Source organism: Eumetopias jubatus, unplaced genomic scaffold (assembly GCF_037043125.1).
Source record: "Eumetopias jubatus isolate StellerSeaLion01/CBP00866 unplaced genomic scaffold, mEumJub1_p1.0 scaffold_8, whole genome shotgun sequence".
Lineage (NCBI taxonomy): Eukaryota > Metazoa > Chordata > Mammalia > Carnivora > Otariidae > Eumetopias > Eumetopias jubatus.
The window spans coordinates 4391860-4410493 of record NW_028274814.1 but is presented as its reverse complement, the minus strand read 5'-3'; the positions used below and the strand labels follow the sequence as shown (position 1 = coordinate 4410493).

At 35.8% G+C, this 18634-nt stretch overlaps 1 protein-coding gene across 1 annotated transcript in view; it reads right to left on the bottom strand.

Annotated features, from left to right (window-relative positions):
• EPC1 (enhancer of polycomb 1) overlaps positions 1-17607 on the bottom strand; it is a 94253-nt gene extending 76646 nt beyond the window's left edge. Inside the window, exon 1 of the mRNA XM_028120869.2 lies at positions 17326-17607. The gene's annotated coding sequence lies outside the window, so the exon portion shown is untranslated. The remainder of the gene's footprint in view (positions 1-17325) is intronic.
• Between the last annotated feature and the right edge of the window lie 1027 nt (positions 17608-18634).

The following is an 18634-nucleotide window of genomic DNA, read 5'->3' as shown; positions in this document are numbered from 1 at the left end:
ACACACACACACACACACCATAATTCACTTAAGCACACCCTCCTCAGGGAGGTTTATAGAGTGTACTGACTTTTCTTTATTATAAAGAACACATATTGCCTTAATAGAACATTTAAAATAAACAACAGGTTTGAATTTTCATGGCTTGAGGTGCAGAACAAATATCTGCTGTTCTTTGCTTATTTTTTGTTTTTACTATTTCTGTTTATTTATTTATTTATTTGTTTGGTGGGCAGCAAAGAAAGGTTTATTGAGAGATAGCAAAGAGTACAAAGCTCCCGAGGAGGGAGGGGACTCAAGAGGGTTGCCCTATTTTTTAGTTTTTAAATATTTATTTATTTATTTGAGGGGGCAGAGAGAGCGTGCATGCACAGGCACGGGCACACAAGCCGGTGGAAGGGGCAGAAGGCGAGGGAGAGAAAGAGAACCCTGAAGCAGACGCCCTGCTGAGCATGGAGCCCCACTCAGGGCTGGATCCCAGGACCCTGAGATCATGACCTGAGCTGAAACCACGAGCAGGATGCTCAACAGACTGAGCCACCCAGGCACCCCTACCTTTCTTTGAATAACAATAGTGCCAAGTCTGCACAAATGAAGGTTGACAATTTTACTGTCATTCTGAGTTGATGGCAAAATCTAGGTCTTCAGTATCTTAAATATCAACATTTAAGGTCTAAAATGTGTTTCTTACCAGATATCAGTTTAGCATTTTTCTTTTTTTTTATGATCTTATTTATTTATTTGACAGAGAGAGAGGGAACACAAGCAGGGGGAGTGGGAGAGGGAGAAGCAGACTCCCTGCTAGGCAGGGAGCCCTATGTGGGTTTGATCCCAGCACCCTGGGATCATGACCCGAGCCAAAGGCAGGCAGGTAATGACTGAACCACGCAGGTGCCCCTAGCATTTTTCAAAAGTATGATCCATAAAACATTAATCTCAGAGGTTACATTCTCAGATGAGGCACATAAAAAGTTACATATAAAACCAGTAAGTTAGAAAAATACTGTCTATTATATCTTTCTTTTAAAAATACGTATGCGCTCGCAAGGCATAGGATCAGGACAAGTCCTGCAGAAAAGAAATCTATTTACTAATGCTTATCACAGTATTTTTCAAATTTATCTAACCATGCAACCCCTTACTATGTACTATTAATTATTACCTTTAATTCTATAAAAGCACACTTTGGGAAATTCTAATCTAGGCAATACAAGGAAATGAAAGTTTTTCTAATCAAGTTTTTCATTTAATTGCTTAGGAAGTCTGACATGTGAACTTTGAAAGAAGCATAAAGACCTTATAAATGCAAAGTACTATCCTTATTACCAGTTAAGATTTTTATCCTGCTGAACACAGTGCAAAATAAGACATTTAAGTGTAAAACTGAACAGAATTCTAACCAACACAGAATTAAGCAGATTGCTACTCTTTAGCAATATATTTGGTATTTAACACCAAATTAACCAAATTTTTTAGCTACTTTTCTTTCCCAAAGTTTCTCTATTAAAAAAAGAACATGGTGGGGGCGCCTGGGTGGCTCAGTCGTTAAGCGTCTGCCTTTGGCTCAGGTCATGATCCCAGGATCCTGGGATGGAAGCCCCGCATCACATTGGGCTCCCTCCTCAGCGGGGAGCCTGCTTCTCCCTCTCCCACTCCCCCTGCTTGTGTTCCCTCTCTCGCTGTGTCTCTCTCTGTCAAATAAATAAATAAAATCTTAAAAAAAAAAAGAACATGGTGAACCACTCTGATTCAGATTTTTATTCTAACCTAAGCTCTTGGAGCTGCAGTTTCTCCATCCATAAAATAGGAATCAACAGACTCTCTCATGTAGGTTGATACATTGATTCAATAAAATCATTAACACAAAGAGTTTATCATGGACCTGACACAAAAATAACGCTCAATAAACATGAGCTATTTTAAAGGACATTTTAGTCCTATTTTATCTCATAGATCATTTTATTTTTCTGAGCTTTTTTCCCCCCTGGATATACAGTATAAAACAATATTAATTGCAAAGGCTTTCAAAACTCTTAGCTAAGACAACAACAAAAAAAAACCAAGCTAAAAATGTCCTCAAATGATATATATATAAATATAAATATAAATATATATATATATATATATATATTTAAATCTACAAGGAGCTCTGGTACCCCCCCCATTGCCAAATGATTCATCAGGTGGCTGCCCAGTGACTCCTCAATCTCCAAATCTGGTCAAGCAAGCTCCCTGGGGGGTCAGGGCCTCTGTACAGGCTGCTACTGTTTCCCTTAGGGTGAGTGCTTTGTGTAAAAACAGTCAAATGATAAGTAACATTTTACATTCAAAGTAGCAACATGGTTCAGTGAGACACAGCATTGCGTCTTGAAAGGAACACTGGCTTCCATGTTTGAAGAGCTGGACTCTTCAATGAATTAAAAAATAATGCATTGAAGAGTTACCATTTTTTGACCCTATAGAAATGATTTAATTTCTGAGCCTTAAGTATCTCATATACTTAGTATAAAGAATACTTGTTTTCCTCTCTTTTAGGCCACTCTGATGAACAAATGAGATAATATAGTGAAAAATCTTTGACAGCTGCAAATACAAATATAAATATTGAGGAAGAATATATTATTTCAATTTCACCATAGTGGTTAGGAAGGGCATATGTATACATGCCCCCAAATAACACACTGGCATGGAAAATCTATGACCTATCTAAATCGTGCAGTTGATCACAGAAGATTTGATTGCAAGACTAGAGTGCTTTGGACATTGCCGTAAATGGGAAATCTTTAACATAACACTGAGATTCACCCATTTTATTTATTTTTCAATAATCTTTTTTTCACCCCTTTTAATTTATCTGGTCATATTATTTTCAATTATTCTAAAGAGTGTCTAGCACAAAATAAAAGTTTAAAAAATTTATCATAAGTTTGAATTATTCTAAGAGATGTACCTGTATTATAATTTTTATAATTTTAATGTATTTTTCTCAAAATTTTCTCTTCCTCATCATCACCTTATTAAGAACCGAAAATCAATAAAAATGTTTTTTTCCTGAATTTTCTCTGCTTACTAATTTCCCCCATTTTAAATAAAAGCAGCATTCCAGGTTTTTAGCAGATGACATGCTAAGAAAACAAATGGCTAAAATGCATTTGGTTAAAAACACTAGCTCCAGAGTCAGACATGATTTGGGTTTTGTAGCTCTGTAAACTTAAATACAATTATTAATTTTAGTATTTAATTATTATTTCTATGAATTGCAGTTTTCTCCTCTGTAGCATGGAGATAGTTCATACTTCCAAGTATTGGTTGGAATAGATAAAGAAGCCTCGTAGCCAAATTTACTGAGTTCTTAGTTTTGCTGGGCATTTTACATATGCTATTTAGTTTAATCCCTACAAAATGTTATAAAACAGCTTCAGTGCCTGTCATCATAGTAAGATTTCAGTAAGTATTCTTAGATAATACTATTTCACAAAAAAGCTGAGCATTTTTCTCAAAGAAAGATTAAGGAATAGTTGTCAGTATAAGGTGGGAAGTTGGTTGCCCCTGAGTAGGCTGAACCAGGTCCTATTTACCTTCGTTTTAACATAAATGCTAAACTGGGTTTACACTAACTGTTCAGTCCTTCTTTTCTTTGAACAGAAATACTCAAAACCCAAATCTTCAAAAGAAGGAAATGCTATGGGAATGAAAAAGTATTCCTTCTACAGTAATTTTTCAAACCCTATCTTTCATCCTTCCATTCACAAAAATGCTAGCATGTACCATTTAGACACACACACACACCTCTTTATATCAGGCTTGTAGGGGACACTATTGTGTGTTTCTTTAGTCTCTAATTCCATTCTTCCATCTTAACAGAACTCCCTGCCTTTATTTTCTTGGGTTGTTGCAGAACCTGTGCTTCTTTGAATAAACTTTCATGGTCTACTTGAAAAATATGGTTCTTTGGGAGTAATTTTGAACTATATTCTGTCTAATGGTCTTAAAATTCGATCTTGTTAATCTCAGTGGGAATAAAAAAACAATTTTAAGTGTAGAGAAAAGAATAACTTTATAATAGTATTGCCTCCATCATGTGGGTTTTTAAGACTTTTTAGAAAGAAAAGGTTTTTAAATTTTGTTAACTATTTTTTTTTTAAGATTTTATTTATTTGACAGAGACAGAGCAAAAGCAGGGGGAGCCATAGGCAGAGGGAGAGGGAGAAGCAGGCTCCCACTGAGCAAGGAGCCCGAGGGTCGATCCCAGGACCCTGAGATCCTGGGATCATGACCTGAGCCGAAGGCAGATGCTTAACCAACTGAGCCACCCAGGCACCCCTCAACTAATTTTTTTAAAAAGATTTTATTTATATTTGAGAGAGAGAGAGAGAGAGAGAGAGAGAGAGCATGAGCGGGGGGAGGGGCGGAAGGAGAGGGAGAAGCAGACTCCCTGCTGAGCAGGGAGCCTGACTGGGTGGGCCTGGATCCCAGGACCCAGAATCATGACCTGAACCGAAGGCAGACTGCTCAACCGACTGAGCCACCCAGGTGCCCCAGGAAGGAAAACGTTTTTAAGCCATGTTACATTTTTATAATTAAGTCATCAGTGAATTAAAAAATAATGCATGCTTGGTTATCTCGTCTGTATTAAGTGGTTATTTATGAACATTTTATGTTAAAAAATGTAGGTTCCAATTCTGCTTCTACCACCAGCTAGCTGATCTTAATGTCCCTTGGCCTCAGTCTCCTCAACTTTGAAAAAAGGACTTTGAAAAAAAGGACTTGATGATCTTTCCCAACTTCTCCAACTGTCAAATTTTTCTAATAGTTGGTAGGAAAAAAATGAGGATATATGAAATTTTTTTAAAGTAAAAAGCTAAAAAAAGATAATTCAATTTGAGATGTACGATTTCTATAGTAATTATGCCTTTAGGTGTTTCCTGGCTATATGTTTACATAGTATAGAAAGCCCCTATGAAAAGTGTAAGAGCAAACAGAGTCCTGGAAGGTATGCCGGAGGGAGAGTAATTTCACTGAGTGAGTCAAAGATATGATGCTCTGTTAGTTGGTAATTAGTAACACTTGATGCTTAAAACAAAAGGTTCTTAGAGGATGCTTAGTAAAAGTAGCTTTGCCATAAATATGGTCAAATGTGATATGAGAAATCCATGTACCTTATATCATTAAAACTGGAATATAAAGATTCAGAATATCAAAAGAGACAAACTTCAAAATAAAAGCTGAAGGAGAAATGTTTGAAGTAATTAAGTCTAGTAATAAAAGATCTGCAATTAGCCTGAAATTCTCGCTGGAAAAGCACAGGGAATTTCTATGTAATAAATTAAGAAAATAACACAATACTATTATCCAGGCACTGAGAAAAATACCAAATAGCAACAACCAGAACAGTAAGAGTAACAATTTAACCAGTTTAACAATTTTGAAAAGTATGATAAAGTATGAAGAGTACATTTAAATCTTATATCAAAAAACTAGATTGTGTTACATATACTTTAATAAGTTTTCCTAATGTTTCATTTATTGGGCCCTGCTTCTGTGCAAGCATTGTTACTACGAACCATGGGAGATACAAAACAAAAAGAGGTTATTTTGCTTACTGGACTTAGTTCCTGTAAAAACAAACAGGGCATGTCCTGTGTGTATATCCTGGTAATCCTGGTTTGATAGGTAACATTTAAAATTTTTTTTAATTTTTCTGTTTTCAGACTTACAAATGATGGAAATTAAATATACAGGAAATGCTTCATAAATTTAGAAAATCATCTGTTTTCATTTCCTTTCATGATATTTAAGAACTAATTTTCAGGTAAACTGTCTTTTTTTTTTTTTTAGATTTATTTATTTATTTTAGAGAGGGAGAGCACAAGCAGAAGGGGCAGAGGGAGAAGGAGAGAGAATCTTAAGCAGACTCTGTGCTGAGCATGGAGCCCGACAGGGGGCTCGATCCCATGACCCTTTGGTCACGACCTGAGCCAAAACCAAGAGTCACATACTTAACTGACTGCACCACCCGGGAGCCCCTCAGGTAAACTACCTTAAACCAAAAGTTTGTTCGTCATTTCAGATTTTCCTTAATGGAGGTGGAAATCAATATTCAACAATCATGGAGTAGTCAGCCATCAATTTATGTGGCCATTTAATGTGACAAGTATAATATATGTCAATACAGGGAAAGAAGCAGATACAGAAAGGTAAAATGAGGGAACAAAAGCAGCACATAAAGGATCACAACCTCCTAAACACGTGTGATGGGCATTGAGAGAATCATGAAGGAACAAAGAAAGTTTCTCTGTGTGTAGTATATGAGCAGTATTACACCATCTTCCTCATACAAGGAGAGAAAGACAGCTATTTTCTGATGGGTGTATGGTAAATTCCAGAGCTAAAAAAAATCTACATGGAAATTTCTAATTTTCTACTCTTACTATCAGGAACCATCCAAACTTTTTTTAGAAAATATTTTATTTATTTATTTGAGAGAGAGCAAGAGCACAAGCAGGGGGGAGGGGCAGAGGGAGAGGGAGAAGCAGACTCCCCGCCGAGCAGGGAACCCGATGTGGGGCTCGATCCCAGGACCCTGGGATCATGACCCGAGCCAAAGGCAGACGCCTAACTGACTGAGCCACTCAGGCATCCCATCGAATTTCAGATACAAAGAAAAAAAATTTCATTTGAAAGTCCAAAAATTTCCTAAGCAGAAAAGCCAAAATGTAAAATTCCATATATCTGGTATGTAAAATAGGATGTGTATTAAAATTTCTATTCATTATTTAACTAAAATTTTATTTTCAAGTGTTTTCTCATTTTTTTACTAGTTTCTTTAAAGAATGCAGTGTAGCAGTATAGCTGAACAAGGGTACTTCAAAAAATGTAAAATCTTTAATAAGAGTCATAAAGGTTTTCCAAATGAAAACCAATTGCTTTCCAATTTAAATTTAGACACTTTCAAATTTATATGAACTCTGAAAGGAAACAGCACATAGACAACAGTTAATTTCTATGCTCTCGAATAAACAGCAATGTCATTCTGCCCCATCAGCCAGCCTGTCACTTTTCTTCTTTTCTCTTTTAATTTCTATTCATTATGGGGAAAAGAATACTAAGGTATTATTAATATAAGTAGCCTATATTATGTAAATTTTTAATTGTCAAGAAATATTACAGAAGCAAATGCCCTATGCATTCTTTCGACTTTTAGGTGCCCTCATGCTGCCCCCTGCTGCCCAGTGTCCACAGTTACTGAAAATTGTCTCAAACTTTTCAACCTTTGCTACTTCTCTTTATTCTCCCCATCAAAACTTACCTTGTCAGAGATCCAGACCACCTAAGTTTTCCTCTACTCAGGCTAATGGGTGAATGGTAACATAAGAAATAACTAGTTTCCTCCTATTTATCCCATCACCATTTTTTGGCTAATTACAAGCACTTGAATTGGTGTTCTGTTGGAAATGACTGACATCCAGATTCCCTAGCTTGGGATTCCAAATCCTCCTTGTGTTGGTTCCAAGCTACCATCACAGGTCCATCTCTCCCAGTCTCTAACCTCTACACATTATAGCTAACTTTCTACCCACACTGGACTTCCAGCTGGTCTTTCCAAATGCCATGTGTTTCCTCTCCTCCTTGCCTGTGCCCACACTGCTTTCTTTACCTGGAATTTCTTCTCTCAATTTCTACATATTGTAAGGCTATGTGTCTTTCAAGGCTCTGGACAAAAGTATCTTCTCCATGAAGTTTATCCCAATTCCCAACTGCTTCTCTTCTCTCTAATCTGCTAAGGCTCAAGATAGTGTTGTTGCTGTTGTTTTTAATATAGTACAAGCTCAATAAAGATTTATTGAGTGAGTGAAGAGCAGGTAACAAAGAAACCTTAATTGTTGGAAAGGCTATTGGACTTACTGAGAGTAGCTGCAAAGGATAATGAGGGCCTCTCTAATAATACTACGATACCCTTATGCCTAAATGGGCTGATCTTTTTAATTCCTATCACACTGTGTAAAGCTGATTTTGATCCCTGAAATCAGGGGTGTCTATGAAAAAATGAACTTATGGCATAAACGGAATGCTTATGACATATTAGGCACAATTCTTGGTGCTTTAAGTGATTTAACTCATTGTAGTCTCACAACAGCCAGGTGAGGAGGGACTATTACCTTGTTTCATAGAAGAGGAAACGGAGGGTCTGCCCAGTTAAGTAACTGGCCCAAGGCTATACATGTAGTAAAGGGCAGAGCTAGGAACTCAAAACAGATCAGGCAAAGCTGTATTCTCATAATGTCTTCAATAGAAATGTGTATGGAGAGGCTTCTAGTCAGCTATTCTAGGGGTTAAAAAAAATTTTTTTTTTTTGTCAATAGAATATGCTTGGAAATTGTGACCACAGAGTCAAACAAAGCCATGAAGAGATTCAGTGTCAATTAAGTATCTGTTAGTATGTCCAAGAGTTGATTGTCCTACAAGACAGAATGTGAAGGATTCTGCCAAGTTCAAAAGTGTCCAGATTTAGATATAAAGGACAGTTATATATTCTAAATGATTAAGAAATGCACAACCTAAATATTTGTTCATTGTTGTAGCCATTTGTGCCGGTGGCTCACTATCTTGAGCAAATGAACTTCCTTTTTTGGGGGGTGGGGTGGGGATACAATGAATGTAAGTCAGGCTCAGAATGTTACATCAGTATCTCAGACAAGGATCTAGTGTGTTTCAACCGAAACTTCTGCTCATCAAGAAAACCACAGTACACTGAAAAGGCAGATCAAAAAATTTACTTGGGAAGGTATCACCCAAATTGTTTGGTAGGACATAACTGTTTTCTTTGTAGGTAAGAAGCGTTTAACTCCAGAAAGATTTAGAATAAGTACAGAAGTGTTTTTTAATGTAGGTAATTGTTCTGTTTAAGAACACTTGACCTATTGGAGTAAGAGGTCAGCCCGTTAGACTTTTAAGTACAATTCCTACAAAGTTATATATAGTGTTGAAATATTAAAGAGAACTTAAGAATCACTGTACTTAGAAGTTAAATTTATTAGATATGTAAGACTTTCTTGACTTCTTGAAAGGGCTTACTTACTAGATACCAAAGGAGGTAGCTGTATGCAGTAAATTTATAAATGTGGTATAAAGGGGAATAAAAAGTTGGAAGGTATTTAATCAAGTAATAGTATAAATAAGACCAAATTTTAAAGGACCATGATTTCTAAAATTTGCAAGATTTATAAATATGATTAAGATTTGTAAACTAAATTTAAAAACATAAGGAAGCACTTCCTTGGATATTAACATTAACAAATTTCATATTACCTTTTAAAAACTCAAATTAACTTCAGAATAGTCTTTCAGCATGCAAGATTAACCGTGGCAATTGGGCTGTTTTTCTCCCAGCTAAAGTTGGTGTTCATTAGGCAGTCAACTTAATGTTTCATCCCACAGAATTGGCTGGACTGTCCAGTTATTCTTCATTTTGGTTTGAACCTTCCTCACTTTCCAGGAGATGGGATTATAGCTTTTGAAATACTGAGATGAGAAGTAGCAGCACTAATCTACTGACCTCTTCAATTTTTGGTTTATTGGCTTCCTTCAAGAGAGGAACTTGGCGATTCTCAACTCCAGCTCTATACTGGAATCCTGTGAATAGCTTTTGGAAAATGCTTATGTCAAGATCTGATCCCAGACCAACTAGAATCTCTGGGGATGTGATGCAGGCATTTTGTTTTTAAGTTTCTGGATGATGGTAACTACAGGAAAAGTTGAGAAGCACTTGTGCAACAGTGTGAGCCTACCATGGTCTGGAGCGCCAGTGCTGTCCAATAGAACTTTCTGCAATCATGGAAATTGCTATAGACTGAATGCTTATGTCTCCCCAAAATTCATTTATTGAAATCCTAACCCCCAGTGTGATGGTAATCGGAGGCAGGGCCTTTGGGAGGTGATTAGGTCATGAGGGTAGAAACCTCACCCATGGGATTAGTGCCTCTGTAAAACAGACCCCAGAGAGCTCCCTCACCCCTTCTGCTATGTGAGGACACAGCAAGAAGATGGCCATCTATGAACCAGGACACTATGACCCTCACCGGACACTGAGTCTGCCGGCACCTTGATCTTGGACTTCCAGCCTCTGTAACCATGAGAAATTTTTGTTGTTTATAACCCACCCACGCTATGGTATAGGTATAGCAGCCTGAACAGACTAAGACAGAAATGTTCCATAAATCTGTTGTCCAATATGGTAGCCACTAGCTAGGTATAGCTCCTAAATTTTTAATTTTAATTCAAACTTAAATTTACATAGCTATAGGAGGCTGGTGATTACTGTGTTGGACAGCACAGTTTGGCAGGCTTAGGCCATTTAAAATGATCTGAGTTTATGATTATATAGAGGCTGAATGTTTTTTTGATACTGGACCACACCAGTCCAAACTTACTACTTTTGTCTCTTCGGGTACTTCATGCTAGCTTCTTGACGAAGCCTCTAGTGGTATGAAAGGATAGCTCAAAGTTTATATAGGCTCTGGGAATATCAGGACTTTGGATTTACTGATGGTCTTTTACTCATTTATGCTGGTAGTTTGTTTCTTGGACTTTAAACTTTAATGAATAATGAGCAAAGGCCTTCAGAATTAAAAATTTCTTAAGTGTCAAAGCAGTGGAGCAATTAAACTCTTGGAAAAGGTCTTCTTCACTCCTTGGCATCTGATAGTGTTTTTCAACTGGAGGTTGTGACCTTTGTCTTGGATGATGAGAGTTTCCAGTGGATTGGGGCAGTGGCCTGAGTTTCAAAGCTAAATATAGGTCATTGGCAATGGCAGCTTCTTTCTCAGTCTCATCAAAACCATGTCCTATTAACGAATATGGGGCATTAGTGGCTGGGGAGGTAACATCTTGAGAAAAACCAGAAAAACGCTACAGATACAGAAGTCTTTCTCAGATGTAACTTGCTATTGAGCACAACTAAGTTCTATTTTTACCCACTTTTAAAAATAATTTGTAAATTGTGGGTTGCTATTTTTTAAAAAAAAAGGGGTTAAAAATACACACATATATGATTCATTGGCAAATATGAAATGTGATATTCATGCTGAGGCATAAGAAGAATCCTCCTTCAGGTCATTGCTCAACTCTTCCCTTTTCAGTGAGGCTATCCTGACAACCCTATTCAATATCTGAATATATGTGTATTCATATATTTGCCAAATATTAAATGACATCCTTTTAAGTTTGGCATATTTCAAAGTCAAAATATTTATCATGGCAGGTGCCATCTGATTCTCTAGAGCAGGGTCTCAAAGGGGATCAGCAACATCAGCAGCATCTGGGAGCCTGCCAGAAATGCAGCTTCTCAGGCCCCACCCCAGACCAACTGAGCCAGGAACCCTAGCTGTGGGGCCGAGCAATCTGTGTTTTAGGCGATTCTGGGGCACAATGACATTTGAGATCCACTGATCTAGAGTACACTGAATCCCCCAAAAATGTTCCAGAGGGGTAGACTTCCATACATCCCAAACCTGGTTAAGATCAAAACATTTTGTACATAAAACTGAACTTGTACGTTGTGAAATAGACACCAACATTCTATTTGGACCTAGTGTTATGAATCACGAATTTACCCAGTTCAACTAAGCCTCACTGAATCTCTAGGCTTTGATCTTTTTTTTCCCTATAAAAATCAAACTTCTGAAAGAATTTCATGAGATGTTCCTGAAGAGATAAAATGCAATACAAGTGTGCCGTCAGCAAATTCAACATACGAAAATTCAGAAGTATACAACTGATAAGTTTGGTTGCCAATTACTGTTTTTATGAAAATATTAGATTTACAAGATGATTCACTAGAGGATTCATTTAAACAGTGACATCATATAGTGCATTTAAAATATGTCCATTTACAGAACATAAATTTTACAAATGTCTAATGTGATAGTATAGAAGTGTAGGTAAGTATAAAGTCTCTGATTTCAAACGTCTCAGGTTCAGACTCCATCTTTTTCATTTACTGGGTAACCTGGGTCAAACTTTTCTAAGCCTCAGTTTCCTCATCTGTAAGATGGGTATAATAATTGTCCTATCTCCAAAGTTTGTGTGAGAATTTGAGGATATAATAAAGGTAGCATTTAGCTAGAAGCTGGAACATAGTAAGGTCTGATTAAATGTTTGTTTTTAGTTTAGTTTTCTTTTTAGTTAGCTGCCTTTGTGTCCAGTCTGGTCTCTATGAAAACAGATATTTATGTTTTATCACTCAAGAATGTTCATACAAAGCAGTTAAAGCTCATACAAAGCAAATAGAAGCTAAACATATTGAACACTGGCTGCTGAGCAGGTATTCAGTATTCATCCTTCCAAGGGCTCTTCCCTAGCCAAACTAATCATGGGAATTTTAATCTCCTTATCCATGACTGGGTAAGGTATGAGCATGTCCTATAAACCTAGTCAATGAGCTGTTAAGAAGCAGTGTGCTGTGGGCCACTGGGAAAGAATTTCTTCCCTTGTAAAAGGATGCATTAAGAGAAACTCTTTTCCCTTTGGAAATTGTAATATCAAGCTATGATGCTTGGAGCTGCAGCAGCCACCTTGTGACTATGAGGAAAGACATTGCTGACATTGTGGCAGTGTAAAAGAATGGAACCTGCTAAGGAACTTGGTAACACTGTTGAGCTACTGAACCAAACCTAGAACTGGCTTGCTTCCTGTTACTGATTTAGTGGAAATAATACATGTCCATATTTTCTATGCCACTATCAGTAAAGTTCTATGTTGGTACAAAGGCAAACTAAATGACATAATACATCTACAGCCAGTATGGATTAATTGGCTCTATGACAAAAATAATTTGATAAGTTTATTCTTGAGGTCATCTTAAACCACATATAGAGAATCCTTAATGAAGAGATCCTTCTCCAAATCATCTGCATATAACAGCAGTCTTACTTTCCGGCTCCATATCTGATGTGCTTAACTAATTAACTGTTATCTAAGTGTGTAATTATGTTATCTTTATAAAATGAAAATGTTTGTTTTTATTTTAAAAATTTGTTATATCTATCATTAAAAATATTACAGAAGATTTTTAAATAAAATAAATATTTTAATTTTGACATAATCCTTTAACACTGCAATCATATTTCCCTGATTCATTTCACAATTTATATTTACATTGACAGTTTTTTCATGACAAAGTGAACAAAATGTACAAAATGAGGCTCTACCACATTCAAAAGTTTTCATTAAATGGACCTTACAATGATACACCCCAAATTCTTACTACCAGAGTGATCTTCTCCATTTCTCTTCACAAGCAAATAAGTTTATGTTTTATTTCTCACTTTGCAATAGAAATTTGTATTAGTTAATTGTCTATTTATACAGCATCTATTTGGGCTATATCTAAAATCTGAGGCTATTTTCCCCTCAATGTGTGACTATTTGGTGCCCAAATAATAGTCCTTCAATAGAAGGGCACTTGTTAAGTTCTCTGATTGTATTTAAATTAAAAAAAAAATTTCTTTTACTCCAGAAATCTCATTTGGTCTTTATTTCCAAATGGGAGCCTCCCACATCTAACACCTTAGATTAGAACTTTGAACCTTCTTGGACAATAAAGTCCATGAAAGCAGGGATGCTTGGATCTTAATATTATACCCCCGCTTCTTAGCATAGTAGCAAATAATAGTTAGAAGAAATCTAAAATAAATAAATCTCCAAATAAAAATAAATGTTGAACAAATCAAGTAGAAAGTAAAACCCTTTCATCTTTTTCATAAAGAAACAATTTCTTTGCTTTACTCTCTCTTTAGACTCTCCATTTAAGAATCTTTTTGGAAATATATAAAAAAAAGTTATACTGCAAATACCCATTTTGTCTATTACTTTCCCCTTCTCTTTCCTCACACAACCATGCTGAGGACAGTAGTGAATCTGTATGGTCTTGTGGAAAGTAATGAGATGTCCAAGAAATAGGAGAGGTAAATATGCACAAGAAGTGGGTGGAATTGGAAACATACAATTTCAGGTCTGTATTGAACTTGGTTTTCTGAGGACAAAATTTTTAGCTATTTTTCCTTCTTCTAAAGAAGTTCATTCTGAGGTATATTAGATTGGTCCTGGCTAATATTTTTAGCATTTATGTTAGGTCATCTTAATATCTCTTCCCTTTGTTATCTTATCTTTCCTAATAGGTTTGGCTAACCTGAAAATTTCCTCAATTTTTAGGAACGCTAATGAGTACAAATTAATAAATTAGGAAATTGTATTGGTTCATTACATTAAGTCTTAATAAAATTTTCAGCTTATTTCTATTATTGACCAAACTCCATAATTTCAAGTTTATTTCTCTGAGGTTTATTGTTTAGAATTTGATTTACAGATTCTCCATGTCTTTGGCATCATTTATTTATTTTTTCTGCAACCTGTTTTTGGCTATTTCACTACTCATTGACCCCTCCCTTCCACCAGAGGGATGGGCAGTGTAAAAAAAAATATGATATGACATTTTAATGTAGTCAATTTTGCTACTTGCTACTATCTCTGATAAAATGGTGTGCAAGAAAGAAATAAATGTGTAATTATTAACTAAAATGACATTTCAGGATTTTTTAAAAATAAATTTTTTTTTATTGTTCATGATCTAGCAACTGTTACTATGGAAAACTGAGTTCTCTCTAGACTACATCTAATAAATAAAGATTTTTTTCATGATAAAAACATAGTTTATAATAATTCTAATCTAAATCACACCAAACTCATGAACTAATGCCTACAAAAATACTGTCAGTTAAAAAAAGAATTAATGTCCCAAGAATCCAGAGCTAAAATGAAGCACAAGGTGGATTTAAAAATGGAGAATAATATAAAATAATAAATTGTTTTTGCCTTATAGATTTAAACCTCCTTACCTACCTAGTGATGCAAGAGGCACATATGAAAGAATATCTTGAATATAAATATATAGGGATGATTTTAAAAAGTGAAGATTTAACTATAATGGTTACTTCATAATCAATGATGTAATAGTCAATGATGTAGGAGAACAAAGAGCATTGCATACCCACATATGGACTTCATAGCATCAGTTTGTTTTTAAAAGGGGGGCGACAATATATACACATTTTTAGTTTTTGCAAATTAAAATAAAATATATCACCAGCTGAATAACAGAAGATTTTAGCAACACACATATTGGGAGGTATATTTTATTCAGTAGATCAACTTTAGAGAACTAAACTCTCCAGAATAACCAGAGGGCTAGATAGTATATTTACACCTGCTGTATTTCATTCTATAAATAATCCATAAGGTCAAAACTAGTCTTGATGGGGGGCATTTAAGTTTTATAAAGAGATAAAATGTTACAGTTGACATTTTCAAATTTTTATAGCATAGTATAAACAAAGTATGGACATGCTACATAATTATTTTTGAAGTTCAAGGAAAGAGCCCTATAGAAATAAATTATATGGACACAAAAATGAAAAATACTATTTTCAGCCATTTTCACACATTCTTTTACTTCAGAATTTTAAATATTAGTGAAATAAGGATTTTTCTATTTCAAAGTGAATAAAAACAATAACTCCAGAAATTTTCACTCTCTCAAGAAATTATTCAATCATACAGTGAGGTGGTCTAGGATAGTATTTCAGTTGTTTTTATTTTATTTGGCAAAATAATCTGTTTTTAGATACAATTACTGATTCCTTCCACTTCCTTTTTGAACGAAGGATATACTTACTATCTTCATAAACAACTAAAATGTTCACAGAGATGGGTATAACCTATGTCATATCGTAATATACATTTTGTTCTTAGGAGGCTTTGGGCCTAAACCCCATATTCTCTAATCAGATAACTCTCAATAAGGACAAAGATGAAAAACATTTACTTGCATTTAGATACATGAATACCAGCAATTTTAAAGTTAGAAGCAGTTGTGTACATATTCTCAAAAAATTACCTTATTCCAAAATATTTGCTCTTTTCAAAACATAATTCAAAATATACATAAATTCAACTGAAGTATCATTTCAAGATAAATAATAATGTAGGCATTATTACATGTCAAACTACTAGAAAATTCCCTGGAGAAACTTAGAATAGTTATTTAAGAAATCCTTAGGTTCAAAACAAAATTCAACTTTTACAATGTTGAGTGAACTAAAACTGAAACGTTTTGTTATATTGGAAAAACATTAACATGTGTGGTATTGTGATATAGACAAAATGCAAAATGTTACCGAGGCAAGAGAAAGTAAACCAACAGCTTGTAATTGAAAAATTCTGATCTAGAGATCATCAGATCAGATAAAACACAACTGCAAACTGCACGCTTGTCCCTGATGCTCCCTGGACGGGTTGTGACGACATGTCTGCTCTCACCCACGGTTCACAGTTCACAACAAACATTTAAATAATACAATTGAATAATTCCTCTGACCAAATTGAACTTTCTTTAAGGAAATAAAGGGATAAGATAATAGATCAAATCTTGCCCCACCTCTTTTTTTTTTCCTCCTTTTCTCTTTTAGTGAAACTGACATAAATTGTTGAGGAGCACTACAGCGCCACCAACACAGATCAATGCAAAACAAAAAAGATCTCCCACCGTGTGCAAAAAGAAAAAAAAAAATTAGAAAAATGCCAAAAATTACAAAATGTCTCCCAAATGTACCTTTTTGGAGAAAAACAAGCTAGATCTGCAAAGATTATCTAATGAAGAGCTTCAAAGAATTAATATCATGGAATACAAGTTTAGATCTGATCAGCAAATAAAAGATCCACTATTTAGTAACAGCCATAACTTAATATAAACCCGGTTATGTCAATCTCCACCTTCATTATACCAAGGGCAGCTTTTCTGTAGTTTGTATCCAAGTAATCCATCAAGAAAACCACAATAGGCCTATTAAAAAAAAAAAAAAAGAAAGAAACAAAACTACATCCATAGTTTGCCTGCTGATCATTTAGTCCTGGACAAATTAGGTAATACATAATTTTTATAAAGAGGATATGCACATATTTGGCATTACCAACATTGCTGGCACAAAACAAGTCCATCTTGAAATAGCTGAGTTCCCCTGTAGTTCACAGTAATTAAAGTATAATTTATATTACAAATATTTAGCTTTAATAATGAAAAAAAAAAACTATGTGTTTTTTTTTTCTTTTAGTAAAAATTTACCAGACAAGATTAGGTGGACTGTGCAGAGACCAAAGCTAAAGAAAAAATACAAAGATTGGTTTTGTTAGAAGAAACACAATGAAAATCCTCTTTATCTGGTAGCTCATCCAAAGATCTAATGACATAAATGTTTAAAATTACAAACTTACCGTTAGTGTAGGCAAAGAAGAAGCCAGTTCTTGAAAAATAATTGTAACAATATAGGCTGGATACTTGTGTCCCTAGAAACAACAGCCTCCAGGCAGCATATGGATCTTCAAACATCTTTAAAATATTTGGTAAATAAAAAGTAAGACTTTCTTCCATGATCAGTGGCTGAATGGGGTGGCTTCCCCCAGGATCTGTGGGCGTTTGGGAAAAATCGGAGAAATATCCACGAAGATTAAAAGCAGAGGAGGCCGCGGCAGCCAGAAGACTCTGGGGTTAACAACTTTGCGATGGCAAGCAGGCGCGCTCTGATTGGTTAGGAGGGCAGTGTCCCTCCAGTCTGCACTATCCCCCGCTCCCCCCGCCTCCTGCAGCTCGGAAAAAAATGCAGCGTGTGTGCCATTTTACACTGGGCTTTTAAAAGCACAGCCACCCAAATGACAAAAGTCTCAGCTCGCTCTTAAGTGACACGGCAAAACAATAGCGCCCACGAGTGCCTGCGAGCTCGGGAAAATGCCCTCTTAACGTCTCAAGGAACGCTCTTATCTCCTGTGTGTGGGTTTTTACGGAACACAACGCCTTTCTTGAGCTGTTTATCGCTTCGGGAACGTCCATATGTAATTAGGGTACAAACATGGCCATTTGAAAACTCTTGCCATCAAAACAATTTTGATTTGACATCATTAGGTCCCTGAAGAAGGCGGGCATCCAGGAACAAAATTCACGACTCCTGTAGCTCAGGGAGCTTCAATTCCTTGTAAAAACAGAATTCGTTAGCCGCAATAACTACCATTTGTGCAAAGAATGAAAATAAAAGGGTGTTAGTGGTTAAATATAAAACAATAGGCATACTTTTTTTTTTCTTCCTCCTTAAAATTCGGTTTCAAAAACCTTTCCTGGCTGACAGAATCCTACCACTCTGCCTCACAAACAAAATGGCTGTGGTACTGAGTTTTTTTGGATCCTCCCACTGTGCCTCCTCCTGGCCTCCAGGAAGTGGTAAAAATCCAAAATAAATACGGTACTAAAAGTACATTGTCCAGTCTGAACTCGGATGAAACCTTTGGTAAGGGGGGGGGTGTCTTAGAAATGTGCTGCTTTTGTCTTTTTTTTTTTTATAATTGTTTTGAAAAGAACATCAATCACTAGAGATTTACTTGACTGTAATTTGAACTTCCTGCTTTACATATTTATAAGGTCTTTCACCTATCTTGGCAGACTTTCAAATTAAGTGGGCTGGGAAATTTGAGGCTCTGTCTCTAGTTGTGAGCTGAGTCAGGTATTTGGTGGTTGCAACTGGGCTTTTAAATA